A 24,272-nucleotide genomic window follows, 5' to 3' on the forward strand; every position below is an offset into this window, starting at 1 on the left:
TGCAGAGGAACACAGACTAAGATGGGGGAAAAATGAGCCCCTAGAAAGGCTAAAGAAATTGAAGATTGATCTAACACTGAGGAGAGGTGCTCATAGTTTTCCAAGGAGAGCTGCTGGAAGCAGAAGATGCTTTCTTTATATTGTGGAAATCACAGTAGAAGTATTAGATTTAGGCTGAAGCAGAGGAACTTAGTTTAAATAACTATTGGAGTGCAGTGTTTAAGCCCTGGAGCTGTGTTACTCCCTTCTTAGAGATCTATTTCAGTAGTACATACTGTGTTTTTTACCTATTCAAATAAAATATAAAATTAGCACCCCTGATTTTGGAAGTGTATATATATATATCCTGCCTCTTACTCCAGTCTTGAACTAAATTGCCTAAAAGAGTCATAGAATATTCTAAACACCAATACTACATTTTACTTCTCCAGCATGTAGCCTATTCAAATTGTTTTGCCTGTAACAGTTCTATAGTATTCAAATTGGCAGCTAAGTCAATATGTGTATGCACTATACATTACTCAGCCGATGTATTAATTTTGCTAATTTTTAAAGGCTTCATCTTCTCAAGGCTTCAATTCAATGTTCTCACTAATTGGCACCCCCCAAAAAAAGAGTTACTCTAGCTGGCATGTACATAGAAGCATTGAGTATCAATGTTAACCCTGTGTAATCAAACTATGAGTTAATTGATGCAATGCAATGAATGTGTTATGAAAGACAGTTTCTTTTTGGCAGGTGGAAGTGTCTGGCACTTTTCAGCTTCTATAGATCCAGTCATCTTTCTCCACTATGAAGAGTAAATAGGCCAGTGAGAGGCCCCTGTGAAACAGATGCCTATTAACATCACTGCAAGATTTTTTTAATACTCCCTTTCCTGTGATGGACATATGGAAGTCTCTTTAAGTCTCCTTTCCTCATCAGTTTCTTATTCTGATCTACTTCTGTTATATCTCTTCCATTAATTAGACAATGGCCAGGTAGGGAGCATTATGTGTATTTCAGGTATTAACGACTGCAGCAACAGTTTTCTAAAATACATGGCTCAATTTTTCTGATGTTAAACTAGTCATTATTTGACATCACTAGATAACAGAAGATGAGGCTTTGCATATGAATTTGATATGAATACTCCTGAAAAACACAATAGACTCTTTTGCACTCCAGTGGCCACAACAATTACTGCTGTAGTTGTAGCATAAACTCCTTCCAAATGTTGGAGACTGTAGAATATCTCATCGCTGGGAACATTTGCTATGTAAGTGATGCATGAAACTGTTTGACCAAAGTACACAAAAGCTCTCTTGTCACAGACAACATTTAAGATTATATATCCCAGCATGGTTGTTAAAAGATATAAGTTTGGATATATATTAAAAATTTACAGTGTGTTGGAAATACTTCTTTTCCAGTACACTGGGAATTCTTTAGGAAAAGTGCACTAAAGAAAAATTTCTCTTGCAGTTCAAATTGCCTGAGGATTTGCTACATAGAAATTTGTTCTAGATAGGGTAACCTTCTTCACATACCTAACTTTCCACAAGTTAATTATCTTAAAGCAACTACCTTCTGAATACAGAATATATTTTGACTCCTACCTGCATTGAACAGCTCCGGGTTATGAAGAACTATCTATGCATCACCTGACTCTTAAAAATTTTTAAGTACTGTGTGAAAAAATCCAATAAACTTTATATATACACAGTACTTTTTACAGAACTGAGATGTCCCAAGAGCTGATTTTCCTTGTGGAAATGACAGGGACCAATACAATCTATTGAACATTGGTACAAAATATAGAAAATGTTATTTGCATACCTCTCAGGTGACAGCTCTCAGAAGGCTCTTGGGAGTTCACAAATAAGAAGAAATATTTTAAGGACTAAGGGCAAGAAATAGAACAATTTCCTCTTGATTTCTGTTTGATTTAAGAAGTAGTAGACAATGAGGGGAAAAACAAATAATTGCTTTAGAAAATAATAAATTCAAGGATACCTTGTGACTGATTGCAAAGCTTACTGTTGAAAATTCTTCTAGATTCTCTGAAACAGTTCTAACAACTTTTATTAAATCATATTCCTGACAGGGAATGTATTTTCTTGGCTGTAAAGCAAAGCTGTGGTGGTAGGATACAAACTCAGTAGATGGGCAATCTAAGCAGGCAGTCTGTTCACTCTAGGCTTAGGTTGGAGTCCAGCAAAACTTGTCTTAAACATGGCACTAATTGGAGTGCAAAACTAATCGTATGAAAATTTCTAGCTCTTTCAGAAAACCTGTAAGTACTGAGCTGCTTCAGCTAGCCGTATTATGAGCTTGCTATGCTGCTCAGTGACACTTGCTTAGAAGCCTTTTTGCTTCTGTAGTTACTGTATCTTGCCATTAACGTGTTTGGTGTGTAGCTACAGGATTCTCTAAGCACTCACTTTCACATGTTGATGCATCTGCCTTAGGCGTGTGTTCTTCGTATCAGTAGTGCCAGCCCCTGGCTGGTGCAAACATAATATTTCTCAGTTTAATTTCAGTAGAGATAATTTATAACTCGCAGTAGCTAAGGATTTTGACTGTCTGGATTGGCTTTTTCATTAGGACAGTTTTTTAACTGTAAACGGAGTTTCTGCTAATTAGACACACCAGTCTAGAATATCTTCTTGTGTTTTTTATCATGAGTAGCTCTAGTTGTGCATTCTTTAGGCAATGTGTGATTGTTTAAAATCACAATTTAAACATTTAAGGCAGCAGCAGCTGCAAAGGAGGCCAGTTCACAACAAAATGTGATGCCAAGCCTGGGCCTGGCAGCTGGTGCACCTGCCTTTAGCTGGGTTGCGTAGAAACCATGGCTACCCACCGCCAAGTATCCCAGATGGACAAAAGCCTGTTTGCGTGTGAAGATGAACCTTATATGTTTGTAAGGTTCCAAAAATGTTCTCAAAGCAAACTTTGTTTAAACCTTGGTTAATAAGAACATCTTGGGAAGCTTCTACTTATATTTATCAGTGGACTGAACTAAAGATTACTTTGTAAACAAGTTTTAGGATATGGAATCTGAAAATCCAGTAATCTGAAAAAGTTCTCTATAGCTTAAGAAGCTGCTTAGCAGTTAGCGCTAGTGTATGAATGGCTTTTAATGACAGATTAATATTTGTTGAAATGTTATGAATGCACAGGCACCAAGAAATTAAATCTCACGCTTGTTTTCTCTCTTTTTCTTTCATAATTCACTGTTTTGGTAATGATAATTTTATTAGCAACTTTCCTGTTGGCTGTCCTTAATACTGTATGTTGTACAGGTATAAATGTAACCTTAATAAATGTGTATTTAGGCAAATGAAGTTGTTATTCCTGCCTGCTAGTATCACCACTGTGTAGGTATTCAGGTTTATTAAATTGTTGTCTTAATTTCAGTTGCATTTGGCCAACTTTGCCCAGGGACCCTGTGGATTCAGTGGGCTTAGGTGTTAAATGTCATTAACATTTGGGAAATGAGATATTAATATTTACCTTAACTTGGTATATTGTATATATAGTGTATAGTATAGTGCATTGTATCTTTAATGGTGTTTCTGTATATTCACTTCTGTTATCAAGATCACTTTTGTCCTGTAGCTCTGACTCCCCTCAATTTAAAATTAAATATTTCAAAATAAGTGTATTTGAATATAAGAGCTGGTAGAATAAACAAGGATTTAGAGTACCTTCTCATTATTTTACTGCTTCTGCTGCTTACTAGCCTTTATCTGTCTCTGCTGCTCTTGGCACTTGCTTAGGAAGTAAGCTGCAGAACAGAGAGCACTTCTTGTCACAAAGTGGCAAGACTATCACACTGAAATATAATATAACCTTTATATAAACTCCCCATATGTTGGTGAATTGAAAAAGGAAAACTAACGTCTGTACTCAGGAAAAAGGACTCCTGTGTGACTTAGGGACTGACAACTGATAATTTCCAATTCATGGATTTGAAGTTACCCCAACTGGGATGTTGATGGTTGGATGTGATCGGTTGATAGCTAATGTTATCACCCATAACCAGTAGCACACTGCCCGTGCTGGAATGATGCTCGGTGAGCATTCTACAAGCTTGTGAGCACACCATGACCTGTAGTAAGAAAGCATGCTAGAGAAGTGCTGTGTGAAGCAAAGACCTTGGAATTCCTAATAGCTCTTATGCACAGCTGCAGCTGTCAATTCTGATCATACCTGTCTATGCTTCCATAGTGGTGGTGGTAACATAGCGAAAGACCTTTGCTATTTCAAACCTGGTGCTGCTTAATTATAGCAATATATTCTAGGTCAGTACAAAAGTGGAGTGAGAAGCATTTTGTATACTTGGTACTGTTCTGAGTCAACTTTGTCAGAGGTACTGAGCCCCAGGCAGCTGCTGACCCCTTTATAATTTAGGTTGTTTTGCCTATGTGAAATCAGACTTAGTTACACTTCTGAAAAAGCAGACATTCAACAGTGTTTCTGAAAACCTTACCCTAAATCTTTCTTTGGCATTACTGCAGAAGTGTTGATTATGCTATTTCAGTGAAAGTGGTCCCAGAGTGACTTAAGTGGCATTTTTATAAGGGTTATTCTAAATCCTTTTAACTAAGATTCGAGCTAGAGGTGGACTGGGAACAAACCCAGGCCCTGACCTTTCCTGAACTTGAAAATTTGAGTCTGAATGCTTGTTTTTAGTGTGCTTTTGGCTCATATACGATGACAGTTGAATGCAAGTACTGTTTTCTTTCAGTGTAGTTCTGATAAAGTATATTGGAATATTAGGAAACTTGTCTAAAACTATAAAAATTAAGGTTATGATCTGAGATGTCCTCTTAAAATAAGCTTCCTTGAGGAAGGCAATGGTAATACATTCAAATATATGCTGAGTTCTTTTTCAGGTGGTGATTTTAGCTATAAGTGCCCAGAAGAATAGGTTTCCTTTTCCTCGTGAAAGAAAAGGCTTTCATTAACTCTGTGCTGGCAGAAGTGATAGTCCTGTTACACAGAAATTCCTTAGCTTCTGTTTTATTTGAGTTGGATGTGTTTTGCTCTGTAGAATAATACCTGATTAAAATCTAAAATTATTTTACTGCCCTATTATTTTACTGAGCTAGAACATTTGAGTAAATAACTCTTTCTTTCCATAAAAAGAACAATGTCAGTCCATGTGAGCAGTATCTACTGTCTCACAGAGCACATCTGAAGCATACATATACCATGATGGTGTACAACATAACTGGGTGGCATAAGATGTACTTTTTTCTGTTAACTGTTTTCAGAACACAGTTATTCACAGAATACACAGAAAACTTGCATAAGTTATAGATGTGACACTTGCCATGTTGTTCTTTAGGCAATTGACTTGAGGCATATGTTGAGCAGGAAATCTTTTGCAGTATTTATCAAGCCTTTTGTGTCAGGTTTTTAGTGAACAGTTTGTAGAATTTTTCTCTGGTTTACTGCCCTGGTCTGCTGCCATTCAAACAGATGCAGGAGCAAAAATACATATGATGAAATGGTCATGATGGTTTGTCAACAGTGTAAAGATTAGTCTCAAACTAGCATTTAAAGAATGAGATTTAACTGGCTGGCTTCTAAATCTGTTTCAAAATTGCACAGCAGATCATGTATCTGCAATTCCTGTGAGTGGAAAAAGTAAACCCAGTGAGAAAGGAGTAGAAATGAGTTTACAAGATAGTACTTGCTATAGTGTTTCAGGATGTCATTTCTGTAACATATAGGGTAATGAGACTGAACAGATTTTTGCTGTCCTTTGACCTACATTGCTCTTATAAAGCAGCTGAACTATGTGTATAAGTTATAACGTATTGCACGAGAGTAAGCTTTTTGCATGGGTGAATGAAAAAGTGGTGCTTCAGTGTAACTTACATAACTCGTATAAAATCACTACTATAGCAAGAAAAGTTGAAAAGCAGATTCATTATAATGTCTGCAAATAAATAGCCTATATACAAAAATGAAAAAACACAGTAAATATACTGGAGCCAAACAACAGAAAGTGACTGGTTAGTTCCTGGGTAGGTGAGTAGTTTGCACGATTGAATGAAGTAGTTCACGTAGGGAAAAATAGTTATACTAAGATTTCTGTATGGCAAAAATCCAAGTATTAAAGATAAGCAACACCTTTAGAACCTGAACTGCTGTGGCTTCACTGTGCATATAAAAATGCTCTTACATTTCACATACTTTCTGGTCATTATTAATACCACTTTACAGTTGAAAAGACTAGTACTTTGATTTTTAGTTACTTCTGCCTGTCCATAGAGAAGTCACAGCAGTGCTATGATACAGAAACACGTAACAGAACACCTGCTTCATGGAACCATTTTCAAATGTAATTTTTTTGTGGGAAAAAGATTTTGCCCCAAACAACTTCTGGATTTGTTCAGATTTTTATCATGACAATTACAACATACATGGCCTGTGGAAATCACGACTGATGTATGAGTAGCCAAATTAAATGTGAATCTGAAGAACTGAGGAATATTACAGTTTCCTTCTAGTTCCCTGTTGAAAAATGCAACTGGGTGTATAAACTTCTGTTTCCACATTTTAAAGGCACTGCTGTTATCCTCCCACCAATCAGTGCTGCTTTCATGCAGTATAATTCTGAGAGCGTGAAAATATATTTCTGAGCAGATGTGTGCTAGCGTTTGTGGTTGTCTAGAGTACTTCCATAATGAGGTAATATGAAAGTGCTACTCATAATTGTGGACTTAAACACTCAGCTTATTTTTAATCAGTCTGTAGCTATTATTAATTGGTGTTTATGTAATAGTACCAATTTGTCCATGGATTAACATATCGGAAATGATAAAATATAAATCAGTCTGCCACAGAAGTAAAATTAGGCATTTTTTGCTCTTGTACATCTTTTGGGGCACAGGATTGACAAAATTTTATCCCAAGCTACTAAGAACTTATTTGAGTAGAAAAGCATCCAGACTGAACTTCAGAGGTTTTGTTGCAGAGCTATAAATGATGATTTTTCCATTGTGACTATATTCACTTTCTAATATTTTTGAAAACAGTATCCCAGCTTTAGAGCTGGGATGTCTCTGTACAGAGAAGCTATTTTAGGACTGATATTTGCTAGGGTCCTTCTGAGCTTATGCATTTGCTCTTGTGATAATGGTATTGCAAAGCCAGTCAAAGTAAATGTTTTGAAACTTCTAACGCTAGTCAGAAGACATCTTTTTCTGGAACTCATTCAGCCATCCAGAACACATAATGCTTGGAATAAAGACTTGCTGGCCAGATCAAAAGATGTATGAGAAAGGGGAATAGCTTTGGGATTTTAACTTCCCCTCCAAAAATAACGCCTCACCAAAAGAACAGTCTTGATCAAGTTCATTTTACTCTTGTATGAAACCTCGAATGCACTGACCTCAAAAGGCATATGCTATAACTCTGAAGCACTTCAGGTCTTTCATTTAGTCTTCAGAACAAGAACTAAGGATCAGCAAAGTGTAACTGGAACTGGAAGTTTGCTTTATAGAGGCACGCGTATGGGATCTCACATGACTTATGGACTTTAGCAACAGCTGGGATGGCCGTGTGTTTGAGATTTGTTTTCACTGAACCAAGTGATGTTTTTTGTTCTTATTCTTAGCATTATGAATATTCTATGTTTACAGAAACTGTTTACATCTTTCCATTAAAATATGCTGCAGTGGCAATTAGGTGAAAAATTTAGAGGTGGAAGGTTAAGAAATGGATATTGAAAGTATTTCCCTTACTAAGTGATGGGTTTTTATGCAAGTGTCTTTACTAATGCTGGTTTTTACCTGATGCTGTAATTTGAGTTACCCTCCAAGTATTAACGTATCTTCTTCAAGCTTTTCACTTTTGCAGATGTATCTGTATAAAAGCACTATTGCCTGAGTTATCTCTGGAAACGTCTTGAACAACAATCTTATTTTTGATATCTCTTGGAAGTATCTTAGCTGAAAAAGTACAGTTGACTCTTTCTGTGTTGTCTGTGCAAACTGATGGGATCCTGAGTTGAGATCCAGATCCAGCCAGCTTGTACTGGCTCAGTCTTGACAACATTCACTTTACACTAATTTTCACAGAGAAAATATACATTCAAGCTCAGTCAGATGTTTTTAGAATAAAAATAGAATTTGTGACTTTTTATTTAGAAGTTGGAGATCAGACAGGCAGAAATATGACTTAACCCCTTCCACACGCAGTCCTTGCCAACCTAGCCTAGTTTTGGGCTTGTAGTCACAGTGAAATCTGCAGGCTCCTCTGTCTCTAGGACATTCTTTTTGTGGCTTTCTTTTCCTCCGAGCAGTCTGTAGATTTTTTAATATGGCAGCTGAACAGCAAATAGAAGATAAATACAAGAAGGTGCATAAGAGGGATGTAATCCACTAGCTAGATATTAATTTGTTCATATTACTGCTTGCATGAATGCAAAAATGAATCTTTAAATACTGTGAATTCAAGATCAACACTTAATACAATATCTTGTCTCTTTTTTTAAAAATGAATTCTATAGTATTATGACTACATGAGAAATCGTGATGAATGCAATCCTTTTACTGCTCTCTCTTTAGGGTAAAAGCAATTAAGCACTATTATAAATGTTAGAATTTAACAAGACATTGGTGTATGTTGAGATTCATTTATGCACATTTAATTGAAAGCAGAAATGATCAGCAAACATCAATGTAATGACCTGTACTAACCTTGACATGGTTGACTAATGAAATTATGCCTTGTCACTAGTGGTATGTGTTAATTTCATTGAGTTATTTGCCTATGAATAATCTTATTCATAAGATCTGAAAGCAGTACCATGCAGTCATCTTTTCATATATTCTTAGCCTTTGCATGCAATTCTATGAATTAACTTACTAGAAACAAACAAAAGTGCTTCTAGTCTTTTATAAGCAGGAAGTTTAAATGTCAGGAATGAAATCATCCAACTTAATAAAAAACTGTAGGTGTGTATCACAAGACTATCTTTGATAAAGAGTACAGAAAATAAGCACTCAAACTATTATATTCACATTCTGTGGAAGTGACAGAAAGTGTACATCATGTTTTTTCATCTGCCTATAGGAATCTACCACATCCTTTCCTTTCTTTTTGCTGTAAATACTTGTAACAAGTGTGGAAGCCGGTGAAAAAAATCATGCTGTAGATTCTTGGAAACGAATTTGAGTTGGAATGACTTGGAATTGCTTTCTAAGTGCTATATGGTAAAACTTTGTAAAGGGGGGGAATTGAAGAATGGAATATATATGTTGAAGTTATTGAGACATATTTGAAACAGTGCCTTTTCATAAGCATCTATTTAAATGTTCTCACCTCTTCATACAAATCCGAAGTAGCTTCAGGAAACATAACCCAGACTCAGTAACCACTTTCTCAAGGCTCTATCAGTCCATTTTAAAAACCCAGTTCTAATAAATGTTTGCAAGTTTCTTCTGCTACTCCTGATGGCTGAATTGGGTAGCTGCATATGCTAGGCTGGTAAACCTGACACAGAGAATGAGGCAGACCTTGGGTTTTTTTTTCCGTAATGAGATCTTACTGTAGTATTTGCTCAAGTGAAAGCAGCAATAAGCAAAAGAACAAGGCTCCCTTAGATGGTTTATCTCAGATGTAAGAATGGCCAGTGAAAACAAATAAAAATACACAGTATTAATATATGCTTTCGATTGTGGTTATTGGTACTACTTGTTTTCAGTGCCATAGATGCTGCTTCTGTAGCCTTCCATAGGTGATATAGAACAAGAGAAGGCAAGTGACTTGTTTGCTTTTTTATTTTTCTTGGCTTTTCCAGTTGCTGTTGTTGTTTGACAAACAGGATCAAAATATTATAGTGCTTCAGTGTTTGTGTAATTTTCTCAAGCAGTTAGTAGTAATGTTTGTGTAATTTTCCCAGTTTATAGTTATATTCAGTAAACTATAAAACCAACCTTGTTTTAGAATGTTTGGTTGTGAGCATGCTTACATTATCTGACATTGTCTTCTGCATTATATATAACCTTTCTCAAAGGCTCTTACCACAGAGCTGAGCAATGCTTACAGAGGATGTCATGCTTTCCAAAAGTCTGTGGTGATCTGCTGAAGAACCACACTATGTGAATGGTGTTATGTAGGTATTTTTCTTTTCTTTAGGTATCTCCTTCTGTAAGACACAACTAATATGCTAAGAAGCAAAGATATGTCTTGTAGGAAAATGCACTTGACTTCAGCTTTTACTGTACAAACTTTTCTTTACCTGTGTTGGCTGGCTTGAATGTCTCATTTGCCATACTGTCCTATATGTTCACTTAATTTTTGAAAATATATTTAGGACAGATCAAGATAAATTGCCTGTATTATTTCAATTCATCTACAAGCAAAAGTAGTTGCATACCTGCTGGTACAGACAACTGGTCTAACTGTTCTGGTCTTTATTTGAGTACTCTTCCTATTAATTGTGCCTTACTTTAGAATACTGAATGCTTCCAGGCTATCAGTTTTCAAGTGACTTAAAAGGTGGAGACAAATCTTCCCACTCTATCTATGGACTATTGATGTGTTTATACCATATTACTACTTCAGTCCTAAAATTCTTACTGAAGTCTCCTCTTGTGTCTTGGTCTGAATTATCTAAAACTGTATGATTTGAGAAAAGGAATTTGTCTGTAATGATGTCTAATATATTGCAGTTTAAAGGTTCTCTGTAAATTGAGTATTGTCTTAGAACCTGGAACTGAGACTAATTATGTCCAGTAATTGTCTTTTAACTTTCCACTAATTACTAAGACATCAGGTGAAACAGGTTCAACACTTCCATATGGAAATTTGCATGCATAATGTCCCAGAAAGTAAACAATCCCTAGAAAGGGATAGAACACATAGTATGTGGTTTTCACTTCAAAAATTTGTGGTATTAACTTGTTTTAACTGAACCAGTTAATTGTTGGGTGTTTAACTGTAACGTTTTTGCTCTTTGTGCTTCTAATGTATCTGTCCTATTGAAATGAGTGAAAATGAGTGAATGCATGAAAATTGCTCTCTACCCTAGACATAACTTAAATCTGCAGTGCTCTTTGTGAAAGGACAGAGACCAGTTTGAGCTGGTCTGTGGATAGAAAGAAACAAACAGAGCTACTGAAGACAGATAAATAAAAGCTATGCCTGACAGTGGAAAAAATAATTTGGGTCAAAATTTGTATCTATAATCTAATTAAATTTTGTCAAACCTTAATTACATTTTCTAAATAAAATTCATTATAGTTGAAGTCTGTATGCCTGAAGTTTATAACCAAAGTCGTCCTCAGTTCTTTCCAGGGCTTTCTATGTACAGTGAAATATTAAGTAATGACAGGAACCTTATTTGCTGTCTAAAGCTTTTGAGCCTGCTGAGGTAAAGTAGAACACTAATGTAAGTAGGAAGACTTCCATCTTGCTGGAAAAAGATCTAAATTTACTGTGGCCTCTCACCATCAAGAAGAAAGAAGTCTGAAATACATAGTGTTGCAGTTGAGAGATACGGAAAACTAATTAGCTGGGACTGATAGGTAGCATGCATTTTGAGGTAGTAAAATAAGGCTTTTTATAGGAATTTACCTTCAGGGTTAATTTTGGTATTACTGCCAAAGATTTAACTTTCTCACTTAAAATTTTAAAGTTGATTAGACTTCTTCCACGAGTGTCTTTGAATGATGTGGTTAACATAAGTAGGTCAGTGTTTTAGGGCCTGGGCTGTACTGATTTTGCATTCTGAAAACTTGTGTAGTATTGTGAACAAGTAGAGAATTTAGTATTTCTTGCTATAGTGTAGTGGCTGAACTAAACTTGTCTTACGAAAAAAACAATTGGTGTGGTTCACATAATCAAATAACAAAGCTCCTGTAGTAGTCAAGCTTTCATAATGAAGTTTACTTAAGGACTCCTAAACCTTAATGCTTTACCAATGTTTGGAGCAATAGAATTCAGAAGATTCTGTTCCTTCAGTAATGACTCCTCATTTTTAGGGGTTTTCATGGAGAATTCAAAGAATAAGTTTTGGTGACAACAGTGTGGAATAGGATGATTTGTAGTTATGTTGCATTAATATTGTCTTTGGACAAGCTTAATGCTGAATTTGCAAGTGCATTGTTATATTAACTATGCAGTTCACCCTGAGGATATTGAAACCAAAATTGTAGGCAGGATAAAAGTACCATATGGCTTACAGGGCGGGGTGGGGGGCGGAAATGTCAGTGTAACTTAATAGTCAAATGAGCACAACGCATAGGACATTCAGCCCTGTGAAGTTTGGTGCAAATAGCTGAAACAAAAATAGGCCAGTGACAAATCATATGGATTGCTTATTTTTTCTCAGGCAGGATGACTTGACTGCTGGCTCACAGCTGCAGCCCAGCTCCTTCTACAGAGGAATTGCTGTGCGGCAGAATAAACATTGCAGTGAAGATATCTCTATCCCTTTTGCCTTCCCAGGGAGCATGTTACAACAAATGCTGAAGTGATGTTTGCAGAAAGGGAAAACTATCTCTGCAGTTCAAGGCACATTCACAGAAAATATTTGCTTGTAGACTTGATGCAGCATAAGACAGCCAACTCTGTATCAAATTCAACAAACTGCTGCTTTTGAACTAGGGATTAGGAATACAATTTCCCTATCTTCAGCCTTCTCACCAGAAGTAAACAGTGTTTACAAGATGAAAGATGGTCCTAATAAGGTGTAAATCTGTACAGCATACACTTTTCTGTACAGAAGTAACAAGGATGAGATGTCCTCTAAATCCTATATTATGGGATTTATTATGCTATTAAGTTTATTCGTATATGAATATTTGTCATTCTTTTGAAGAAACTTACATACTTCTTTGTTTCAGGTAAAAAAAAAATCCACCACTAATGGGCATACCTCCTAACTTTCTCCTCATTGTAGCTCAGATATTTGTAACAATGAAGATGCAGCAGAAAAGGCTTCAGTTGCCCGAGGAAAGACCAAGCGTTTTTAGTGGAACTGGCAGCTCTTGTGCTCATGTTGCCATGGGAATCACCATGTCCTTGCTGCTATTGTCTCTTACACTAGTTAGATTGATATTACTTAATATCAATTAATAATATTATTAATATTGCTGTAGTTGTGTAGGAATTACACCTCTTGATCGTGACCTAACTTATATATCTATATAATGAGCAGGACAGACTTTCAATACACAAAAATATCCTATCTCCTGCCCTCTGCCCACCTCTCTGCTTCTGCGGACAAAATTGCTGCCATACAAATGCATGGATGCCTAATCTTTGCTAAAACCTGAAAAGCTGGTGATTATCTAAAAAAGGAGTTGTACTGAAAATATTTTAGTTGCATGACACTTGAGTTGATCTGAAATTGTAAAGGTCTCTCTAAACAACCATTCTGTGGAGCCGAAACTTTGTATGGCTTGCAAATGTACAGATGTGCTTTCAAGCAAAATGTGCTTACCCTATTGTATCTCTGCTGTCCTTGGCCTCTGTTCAGCAGTGACTGAATACCACATCTGCGGTAACCATAAATGGAGACTAGGCTAGGGCTCTGGAATCATTATCCAGAAGAGCTGCCTTTTATGAGGCGAGATTGGTTTGGGAACTCATTGTGCCAGGTAGCAGTGATCCATCAAAATAATTTCATAAACTAAAGTGACTATTCAAATGGGGACAGTTGATTTATTGTAAAAGAAAAGGAATCTTAAATTTCAATATGTATGTAAAGAAGCCTCTGGAGTATCATCAATGTTTGATCTTTGAGCTTAGCTATCTCCATGAGTGGAATGTTACTGCTTTTGTAATGTCAGAACACTATAAAATTGGGCTGCTGATGGATAAGCATCTGAAAGGATGCTCTTCCCCCAGTTCTACACCTATTGCATACAAACTTGTCTTGGTTTACAAAGTTGAAGATATTAAATTTCTTACACATTTTGAGTGTTGACCCCCTAGAAGGCAAAGCCTGGTTAAGCAATTAATGTATTGAATGCCAGATAAATATTATCATTATTTTATTTGCTTGTGCCAGTACCACCCATTGGGTGTTATTTAAATTTTGCTAGCAGCTCAAGCACTGCTAAAAATAAATTCATTTGTTTATAGACTTGACAACAGCCAAATAAAACATTATCATATTTTGAACAGAAGACACAAAGCCAGATAAACGCTGTCTTTTGAACTTGGCTAAAACTTGCTGGTTTATGGCTGAGATAGGTTACACACCTGCTCTTTTTCCCTTCCCACCCCCATTTTGTTTCCTTTGAAAACTTTTTTCATACCAGTGTGCTCTTACCTAAATATAGCATGTTAGTTTGCTGAGTAAACAGCAGGTCCTGTTTTGCATTAATGGTGCACATTACAGAGCAAAAAGAGAAGAGACTAAAATTTGGCAGCAAAAGAACTGTTAAAGATAATACTTGGGGCTGGAAATACAGGGCAGAGGCCTTGAATGCATGTCCAGAAGTCAAAAGAAAGGAGGTTGAGTATGCTGGAATGCAGGCACAGTCAGGCTTTGTTCCAGTAAACTTTGAAAAGTTAAGTAATGGTCCAGAGGTCACCTGGACTTTCCAGCAGTAGGGGAGCAGTGAGAATCTTCACATTATTTCAGCGCAGTAAGCAAGGGCAAAAGGAGGTGAAGAAAGGTAGCAAGGAGGACAAATGACGTCTGTTGTGATATCTTCAGTTGTGTGATACTAAGGCTTAAAGGTCCTGGAGCTGCAGAACTCTGAAATGAATGCTTCTTTTAAAAAGGGAAAATGCTGAGATGAAATGCATTGGCAGGAAAAATAATACTGAGAATGTCACTGTGGGAATAGTCTTACTTGCCATATAAACTGGGCTTCTGTATCTTTCTATATAAGGAATATATAGAAAAGATGCAAAGCTATTGCACAAGCTAGCAGCTGACTCTGCATTTACTTCTGAATCCTGCCCTCTGTTTGCTATGCCAAAGGAGCAAACAAGAATGCAAGTCACAGTCCTAGTGGGAGCTAGGGCTTGGATTGTCTGAGCTAAATTGTTGTAGCTGTAGTGGGGCAGATGGACCCATATCCATGTGCATCAGCTTGGTAAGATAACACTTCATGAAGTCCTGGTGTCCCCCCATTCTTTAAAGGACGACTTTTTTCTTTTTTCTTGGGGGGGGGGGGGGGGAGTGTGTGTGCAAAAGGTTACAAAGTGGTTTTTAGCAGGAAGAACCAACCTCAAAGGTAAGGAACTGTGAATGTCCTATTAATGTGGGCAAATGGATATATACATGATCTGCTTTCAGTTAAGGTAGTATGCTACCAAAAATCAGGTCTGAAATATATTACTGTGAACAATGACACAAAATGTGATTTAGTTTTGTAGTGTGGTGAGGATTTAAAAACAAGAACAGCAAAAAAAAAAAAACCAAAAACCCCCAACAAAAACAAAACCTCTAAAGACTCATTGGTTGTGTCTAGGTCAGTATTAGTTGTTGGAGAGTGCTTGATCTAAAGGGAAAAAAAAAAAAAAAAAGAAATGTATCAGTATCAAGAGGCCATTGAAAATACCAGTGAACTGAGGGGAAACCAGGTAAAGCTGATAGTACAGAGATCACTCAGGGAGTGTTTAAGTAACAGGTATTTGAAGTAATGCTTCTAAAAGCTGAATGGATTAGTTGTTAAAACTCTCCCTGAAAGTTGTAATTGTACTGAAGCTTGCATTTTGGGGACTGATTTTAAGAAAGGAAAGAAAAAAACAACCCCACCAAACCCCCAAACCACAAACTATGCCAAACACTGCCCCCCCCTGCCTGCCAACAAAAAAAAACAAACAGAAAAATCTCCCAAAACACAACAAAACAAAAATAAACCCCCAAACCCCAAAATCAATCAAACAAAAAAACCCCACCAAAAACTTGTAAGGTGTTTTTCAGAAGATAAGAACTAGGCTATGTTGCTCCATCCAGTGCCAAAATAATTTCAGGAAATTGTAACCTCAAGATTATCTAAGGAAGGGCATTTTATATTGGGGATGGCTCAGTGAATAACCACTGCAAGTTTTAGGATAGATGGAGTCTGACTAATAACAAGAAAACCACTAGCTCTAAGTACTGCTCTTATAATTGAAACTGAGGCCTCCAGGCATCTAAAAAGAAGCCAAGAATCCTGTCTATGGGATTTTCTCTTATAGTAGGGCATTTTTTTAAATTTCTGAATGCAAAGACTTAATAGTTACAAATTATAGTGCTTCTAAAGATTTAACTAAGTAGATGAGATCAAACAAGTTTAAGACTTAAATTCCATTCTTTATGCCTTTTGTCTAATGATTTATAGTACTAGAATATACACTTGGTTTTGTTTTCATCTTTTCAAGTTTGCTAATTCAGTCTTAACTGGAGAAAAGGGTTATATCAATGTCAACAAAACTCAGGTTGCAATTGGTATAGGCATGCAGCCACTGAAATCAGTTTGACTTCAGGGGCACATTAACATGGTTAGTTAGCAAAGAATGATTGGGACGTAAACATCTACCAGAAATGATCTGGAAAGTCAAACAGCTTCTGTCTTGAGTGTTGACATGTCTCTTCCCAGTGAAAGCCATATCAAATCCACTGGGAGCAAGTTTTATGACTCTAAATGTTTCAGGTTGTCTTCATATTTGGCATCATCCCGAATACTGCCAGTGTAGGCTATGAGGTTAATCCAGAGGTTAAGTATGTTAAGGCTTTAATACTTTTCTGACATCTTAGTGTGGAGTCTAGTTTGTGCTCTAAAAGTGCCATTCTAATGACAAATCACTTGGACTTCTAATAATGTCTGTGTGGAATTTCATGTGCAGATGCCTCTTTTGAAATAAGACTTAAGTGTAGTTTACACTGAAAATTTTATCCATAAAGTACTTCGGTATAAATTGCATAGGGAGGTTTCAGATGCTGGATTTTGATTTGTAATTATTATTGGATTGATGCCTGAATGAATTCCTGGGATGGAAGGTTGACACCAAATATGTCCCTGTAAGTTTTATTGTTTGTTCTTTTTCCTTATAGAATAAACGTAGTGAGATCTTGTCTTGTATGAAAGATAAGTGTAGAGATGTAGTGGCCTCCAAAGCTGGAGGATTAAAGACATAAATTCCATGTGCAGAAAATTGCTCATTCTTCTTGAAGGCGGCTTGGCTGCTTGCTCTAACTCCAACTAATCCACATGTATACCTAAAATACGTTTTGACAACAGCCCTTGGCAGACAGATAATTTTATTAAGTAAAATACAAATACTTGATACAAATGAAAGATGAAGCTTGATTTGATCATTTTCTAAATGTTTATGGCTGATGATTGCATGTTTAGAGGCTAAATTGACAATTAAGTGTTCTGCTGTAGATATCTTCATACTCTGAAAAGCATTTAACTAGCATTAGAGGCAAGGACCTCTATAAGCAAGTATTTTAATTGGACCCATGGCTGTTGAAAAGCCATACTTGCATCTTAACTCTTACTTTAAATGTAAGATAAAAGGATGCACTCCTTAGTTAAACTCCAGTTTTGAAGAGATTTTTCTTTCTTCGTAAGGCCTTACCTGCAAATGGAAAGACAATCAGAAATAATCTTGTCTAGTGGTTTGCCACTTATGATCACTCTTAATTTAAGCTAGAATAATGCCTTCTGTAGTTATATTCAACACAGAGGAATGCCATATGCTAATGCTTCTAATACCTCTTTGTACTTCTGAAGAAAAGTTTGTCTTCCACTTGCTTGTAAAGCAAAGGTGGTCACAATATCATTTAACTTGCTTAGAGATTTCTGATGTGGAGTTATATATTAAAAATTTACTATGCAGTTCTTCATTAATTCTGGGATTAAGTTGCATTCTCACTTCCTCAGCTATTAAAAAAAATAATCTCACTCAATTAATTGAGTTGTAAAGAAACATCTAAATGAGTTTTGATTCTGAAGTTACTGGTTCCTGAGTTTTGGTAGGGACAGACAAGTCTGTAGGTCAGAGGTGAAATACTAAGTGTTTTGAAAAGTTTCAGCTGGGGGTGGGGGAGGAATTGACTCATTTGTAAAATGATTAATGTAATAAGAATGATATGTTTTTCAAACAGAATTGAAGCAGATGCAACATTTCAATTTTTGTAATATTAATTGTTTTCTTATAAGCAATTACAGTTTATAAACAATTGAACAGTAAGGGGGGGGTGAAAACAGGTAAAATGTTTCTGAGAGATCATAGACAAGATATTTTGATCACTTATCTCTTCGCATTCAAGTCTTTATTCTGATGCTGACTTTAAGAGCATCCCCTCCTTATAAAAGCAAAATATTTATTTCCCTTCCATATGGTTCTTTGGCAATATTCTTTCTTAGATCATGAACTGGCTTCACTGAGGATTCTAATTGCTTACTCTCATGAGACAGGTATTGGCGCTGGACTTCACGTAAAGCAAGTGGAAATTGCAGAGCCTTTTTTAGCACAGTGAAGCATTGTTCTGGAGGCATTAATTTCATGAAACCCTTACTGCTGCAGGGGAAGGATAATAGAAAACCTTTGTAAACAAAGCTTTTTTCCTCTGTGTTCTGCTTGGCTGTGTTTTCTATTCCACAGATCATTTTCTGTCCTACTCTGTAGTATATGTAAGGAGATTGCATTCTGAATGAGCCTGTCTGTGAGGAGTGTAGAAATGGTGTCAGTTTGGTGACGTATGCCAGGCTTCTCAGGGGGTATGTGAGAGAGGGTGCTTTTTAGCTTATCCTCCAGCTTAATTGCTTCCCCTTCCAGAGGTGGACAGCAAACACTTTGGACAGAAACATAAAAATATTTCTCAGTTGCTTTGTGTTTAGACCACTGTTACTTCAGTCTGCAAACAGCTATATTAATGTGGTCCCTGAAAGAAAGAAATTGCACCTCCCTTCCTTTCTCCCAGGTAACACAGACAATTGTGTGAAGAGGATAACAATATTCCTCCAGTTAGCTAGAAGTGCCCTGAGGTAGTTACACCTGTATGCTGAGTTTTATGTGTATTTAACTGTTTTTGTTAAATATCCAGGTATTGAAGGCTGTTCTAGGCTATCCAGGTGGTGGTATGATGTAGCATCTGCCCGGTGTGGGTCTTTATTTGCATGCTGGAGGAAGCATGTTCCTCTCCCCCTCACTGAGTGGACAGATGGTATCTATAACCTTGATGTAAAGCACACAACACAGACTGTGGAGGGGGTTGGTTTTTGATGTGAGGCTTTGTATCCTGTCCATTGCTTCAAACTATTTTCAGACATTAAAAGATAACCTGGGTTACTAAAAAATGCATCCTGGATGAACAAGGTGAGTGTGGAGGGGATACATTCAGCCGAAGCGTTAGCTAGTCTGAAGCTCAGTAGCATACGCAACAGATCAATGGCTGGGCAATGAAATCAAGCTGATCTTTTTACGAATCTCTCATCAGAGATTGCTGAGAGTTTGGAATAGACATCTCTTGTACAGTAGTGGCTGTTGACAGTCCAGGAATAGATATAACAAGCTCTTTATGGAAACCACATGCCAGTAGCTGCGCTTCCGTGGTATTTATCATAGGATAAAGTGAGTTATCTATGGGAGATAAATATTTGCTGCTTCTCAGGGATTGAGAGACATGCCTGCTTGGGTTTAACAGTTTAGCTTTAAAAGACAAAACCAGCATCTACTATCTAAGGAAGTGGCTGTTTTCAGTGTTCCTGTCCAGGCTCACATTTAGAATTTGGTTACTAGAAGTGTGTGTAACACCTTTGTAAGGACTACAGAGGTTTTGGTAGTCACTGCCACATGAGCAATGCATTCCAAAAGCTGGAATGGAAGGATCCTTCTTAGGATGGAGGTCTTCTCCGTATGTATGAGTGCATGCAGGCAGACACTTGAAGACTGCACATAGTAGATCTGTATAAAAAAGATGGGCATCTGCAATATTATACTCTCACTTACTTAAGATAGCTAAAAACTAAGTTACTTTCTTCAATAGGAGTTAGGGAAAATATAGGATAAAAAGAATGTGATTCATTGTCTTCTTGATGAAACAGTGTGCTGCTTCAGTGAACTTTGTTAATTGGTGGTTGTAGGTCTAATATCCAGTCAATTTGGTAAACTTATCAAATAGGTCCTTTTTAAGCAGTCAGTCGTATGTTATGCTTTATTACAGAACTCTTTCTTGTTATACCTCCTTCCTCGCTAGCACAGTACAATTCATTGCACTGTTTTATATCAGTGTACCTAGGGAAAACTGCCATAACCCAGTAATTCTGTGTTTTACAAGTAAGTACCCTGGGTTGGTCATAGAGGAACAGTTCCAGCAGCATAAGTGACAATTACCTACTTTGTTGGTATACAATGGGAATTGGGCACCTGCTGTCATTTTTTTCTTTTCTTTTTTTAATTTCAGAGTGGTACCTAAAAATGCTTCTTATATAACTTGCACTGGATCTTGCAGCTAGTGATTCATATGTTTACCCTTGTATTAACTTATCTTCATGATGCCATTTTGTGTGGGAGATGGTGTACTTTCATGCATGATCTGCAGTGAGATCCATTAGTCTAAGTACTAGCCCAAATTTAGTTTGTATATAGTTCTCATGAGTTTTAAGCTTTATACTGTTTGGGACTTCAACTGAAACTCCTTTTTCACTTTTGGTAATGGAAAATCACATCTAAACTCTTCCTGGTTTTCTGCAGTCAAATTGTATTTAGCTTTTTTTGAGGATATGAATACACAGTATGTATGAGCAATGGAAGGTGCACAGTAAACTGAAGTGTATGAAGGATTAAGAATAATGAAACAGAAAGCTTTCTATACATTCATTGTAATGTGAAACCAGTATTTAAAAACAGGGAATACTATCAAAGAATACTTTTTTTTTTTTCCTGGTGTCTTGAAGTGACCAAGAGTCCTGAGGCCTTAGCATGAGGTTGGTACTATTATAACTCATGTGGAATTTCTTGGAAGGCTATGCATTCTGTGATGGGTTTGGTTTAATTAAGTTGATGAAAATGTGTCTCGTCACTTTTGACAGTAGGAGTGCTGTAATAATATAAGATACCAATGCACTATATTGGAAAAGAGCTGCTCACTTGCTAGAGACAATACAAATAAAGCTGTACATCTAGTAATATCATAAGTAAAACATAAACTGGCACTAATTAAAGTGCCAATATAAATGCATTTATAAACTTCTGAGCTATAGTTCCATCAAACAATATGGGGATGTCAGCTTTTACTGATACCTCTGTGTTGTTTCTTTTCTGTAACAGAATAAACTATCCTGCTATAAGTACTGGACTGGTATAACTCTAAGCCAGTACAACTGATGTTTAGTAATTAGAGGTACAGTTCTGCATTATTCACCTACTGCTGTTAGCACAGAGGAATTCAAGAGTCATATCTGACATGGAGTAAGAGAAGAATTCATCCTTACTAGAGACTGTCTGTTTATTATAATGCAGATGATATGGTGGAAAATACAGATTTCTGGTACTAGAAATTGGAAAGGGCATTTTGGAAAATTGCTTCTACCAAGTATTGAGTTTTGGTTAAGAGCAAGAATAGAAAAGTGAAACAAGTGATCTTTTAATTATAGTGTTGCTGCAGAATATGTGAGAAGTGCACTCATTTTTATTTTTGGTTATACACACCAAAACTTGTATGTTAAAAAATGCTTCAGGGTTACACATATCTCTGGAACACTCACACCCATCTTTTAGGTAAGAGCATCTTCTGGCTTAGCGGCAAATGTTTTTCCCAAGACTTTCACTGAACCTGTGAGGTGTGCCTTTTCTAGGGGGTTCCATGATGACATTTTTCACTAACTGCATTGGAAAGACACGCACATATGCAGTTTTTCACTTTCCGGTGGAAGAACTGGACCTAAGCGACTGCTAGTCCTAGTACAGCATACCGGGGAGTGTTTCCTGCCTTGAAGGCTGTGTGATCCCACTATCAAAAAATGGAGGGAGCCAGACTTCAGACCTACCCACTGTGTGAATGACTTGCATTTTACTGTAGTGCACCCATTTTACTTTCACTTAAAAGGATTTATCAGACATGTTTGTTAATGGGGTAGCAGTATTAGTCTGAAGGATTTTGGGCAGCAATTATAAAGACTATCCAGAATGCTTGAGGGGAAGTGTTACAGGTCTTAGTCCTCCTATAATTGAAAAAAGTAAAATATCTCATAAATGTTGACCCTGTGCCATCTTTCAAACTGACTTGGCGGGCTAGGCTGGGGGAGTCTCTTAATTACAGACCCCATCCAAACTGCTTGAGGTGATAGTTTCCTTGCCAGTCAGGTGTGATCCAGGCTGGTTAGTACACAGCCTCCCTAGAACTTCCAGAGCACGTGAACTATCTGGGAGCTGGTGGCTGATAGCCTCTTGTGAACAGGGTGAGCATGCAAACTAGTATTTCCTTTCACACAGACTGCAGGGCAGAGATGAATAAATGCTGATTCCTGTCATTACAGGTCTGAGTCAGTTTTGAATCGGTGACTTCAGCTGCTTCTTTAGAATGACCGGTTTGGGTTTGTGGGCTTGAGGAAGTTGGAGTGTGCAAGAATTTCTGGATTATCTTCATGTATTTCCCTATCTGAACTCCCCAATGGACATGGTCCTCCTTGTAAGAGGTACAACTCTCTCACTGTAAGCTCTCTATATGCTTCAAGGAGCTACTGCAATAGGCAGAGACGTCTGAAACAAGGGGTGCTGTGCAGACTACTGCTGTTGAGATAGTGTTGTATTTCCAAATGTATGCAATAAAAACATTACAAGGATTACTGGTCCCATCATTTCTGTGGTATTGAAGCAGCTGTGATATTAGTGGTTTCAGAGCATTGCTACTCATGATGGTATTGCAGACTTTGTGCTGGTTTTTGGATAGTGATAATTACTGCTATCCATCTCCTGATCAATTCCTATAGGCTTTAGGGTGGAAGAGATGGTTGCAGAGATGCTATTACAATTTCTGTTGTTTTGTATTAAGAGATTTCCCTGGCAATATGGCTAGTCGTTATTTGGGAGGTGAAGTAATGATGGCAAAGATGTGGTGCCAGGTTTGAAGGCTGTTTGTTATATTCCAGTCCTTAAGTTTGCTGAATATCGCTAGTCAGATGCTTTATGTTCAGTAAAATCAAACTTAACATCTTTCTATTCTATTAGGTGAACACTTGTTCTGGTTTGTGATACTGGAACACTTTTAGCAGTTTAAGTTTAAAAAAAAAAAGTTAAAATATCACATCAGTAACATGTGGGTCTCTGTTATCACGCTTCTTTTCAAGGAAAAACTTCTGTATGGTCTTTCCTGTTTTCAGTGGGCAGGTGACTTGAATTAATAAGCATAACTCTGAAGAGTGAAGTAGTGAAAAAACCTTGACTGGCATTGCAATAGGGAAGCTCAGTTTACACTGTTTTTTCTTTTGACTTCTTTGAGCTTACGTTTATTCTCACTTCACACATCTCCTTCCAAAGATTGATTGTTACTAGCAGCATCTTGTCTGTTCCTAACCCTAATGAGCATCATGTGTGACTTGTCAAATGTAACCTTCCGAAATAAACTTCTTGTTCTGTAGAAAGCTGTTAGAGATCCTGTCCAGTAGGGTGCTGGATCAAATGGAAGTGCTATATTCAATGTGGCCATTAAACTCTCTCATATTATTTGGAAAAGAACAAAAGGACTATTAGGATATTACTGTTCTCGAATAATCCATGAAAACAGTGGTTTGCCTACTGTGCAAGATAGTTTTTTATCTCAGTATTAAATCAAAATGAAATGCAGTAATTACTTCTGTAATTGATTTATTCTTTCTATTACCACTGTGATGGGCAGGCCCAAGAGCATGTTTTTGCACTGAGTGCTCATTCCTTCATTCTGTTATGCGTAATAACAGAATCCTGCTGAAAGGGCTATAATTAGTGGTGAAATGAATGATTTTTTTCATCCTGAAACTTACCTTGTTAAAATGCTACTGACTGGACAGGTATTACTATACTAAATATTTTATCACTTCTTTTAAGAGTCTTCGGCCCAGTAGAATTTTTCTGTCCCTGTCTAATATACAAAGTTTTGTAAACTAACCAATTTTTGGAAAGGAAAATCTCCATTCCATACGTCTGCATTACTGGACATATTGTTTTGTGCATTGCTGGCAATGCACTGATGCTGACCTCGACCTACTTAGCAGGAGGGCAAGGGCATGTCAGCAAGCATGCTTGCCTCTGAGCTCAGTGAGGTTTTAGGTATCTGATATGACTATATGTGCAGCAAGCAAGGCCACCCTTCTCAGACTCCTGGAATAAGA

This window comes from Pelecanus crispus, chromosome 7 (genome assembly GCF_030463565.1).
Source record: "Pelecanus crispus isolate bPelCri1 chromosome 7, bPelCri1.pri, whole genome shotgun sequence".
Lineage (NCBI taxonomy): Eukaryota > Metazoa > Chordata > Aves > Pelecaniformes > Pelecanidae > Pelecanus > Pelecanus crispus.